At 31.0% G+C, this 1,134-nt stretch overlaps 1 non-coding gene across 1 annotated transcript; it reads left to right on the forward strand.

Annotated features, from left to right (window-relative positions):
- Positions 1-440: 440 nt before the first annotated feature.
- On the forward strand, positions 441-513 carry TRNAR-UCU (transfer RNA arginine (anticodon UCU)). The gene has a single exon. It is a non-coding gene; the product is annotated as a tRNA-Arg (tRNA).
- The last annotated feature ends 621 nt before the right edge of the window (positions 514-1,134 follow it).

Here is a 1,134-nt window from a genome sequence, read left to right on the forward strand (position 1 = left end):
TAAATAAATATCGTATCTATGACAATTTTACCTATTAGTTCAAACTGTAGCTAATTTTTTCCTTATTCATGAATGAAGCATTCATAAATAAATATTGTACCTATGACAATTTTACCTATTAGTTCAAACTATAGCTATTTTTTTCCTTATTAATGAATGAAGGATTCATAAATAAATATCGTATCTGTGACAAATTTACCTATTAGTTCAAACTATAGCTAATTTTGGCCCAATTCTGGTACTCAACCACTTGCCAATTATCCTAGTTTTTATTTATTTATTATTTTCTAGACTTGGATAACGATTCCGAAAAGGAGTATCCAAAAGACTTTTTTTTGTTTTTATGTTTTATCTAAAAAAAAAAACCTTTTTAGTTAAAATTACCCATAGTCTTCTTCCAGAAGTCGGTTATGTTTTTATAAGGAATTGCTGATGGTGTAGTCCCTTTGGCGCAGCGGATAGCGCGTTGGACTTCTAATCCAAAGGTCGTGGGTTCGATCCCCACAAGGGATGGATTTTTTTTGGGTTGTGCAGTGGCACAGTGGTAAGCTACTAGGACTCGGGTTCGAATCCGGCTGTGACTGATAATTATTTCCTGTTACACTGAAGGCGTAAGTCAACCCTGTGGGTTGTGGAGCCCTGCCATTCCCATAAAGTGTGTCTCCTTAATTGGAGAAAAATCTGGTGGTTGAGCGTGATCTTAATAAAATCACCTCATAAGACCGTTTTAATGTTTCTTTTTATTTAATTTAATGTTAATTTCCTATTTTTATTTTTTTCTCTCTTCTTTCCCAATAGTTCATTTCCTTTTATTTTTTAAAACGTTTGTCGTCACCTTTTTATACGTTTTTCCTTTTTTAAAAATTGGACCGGTTTTAGGAAAATATAGAATGTTAGTCATTGTACCCATATTTACTTTTTAAATAAATAAAAACTCTGCTTTAAGTAAGTATTAGCATTTGTTAAACAAATTCTTCCTTTTTATTATCCTTATAAAATATTAATTTGTCTTCGACATTTCGGAATCTATTCCTCCTCTCCAGGATGACATTCCTTATAATTTTAACACATGTTTTTATCTAAAGCAATATTTTTTATATGTATTACGGTATTAGGTATATATAAAACGTTTTT

The sequence above is a fragment of the Halyomorpha halys genome, unplaced genomic scaffold, assembly GCF_000696795.3.
Source record: "Halyomorpha halys isolate HHAL.00 unplaced genomic scaffold, Hhal_1.1 Scaffold7444.1, whole genome shotgun sequence".
In the NCBI taxonomy this organism is placed as follows: Eukaryota; Metazoa; Arthropoda; class Insecta; order Hemiptera; family Pentatomidae; genus Halyomorpha; species Halyomorpha halys.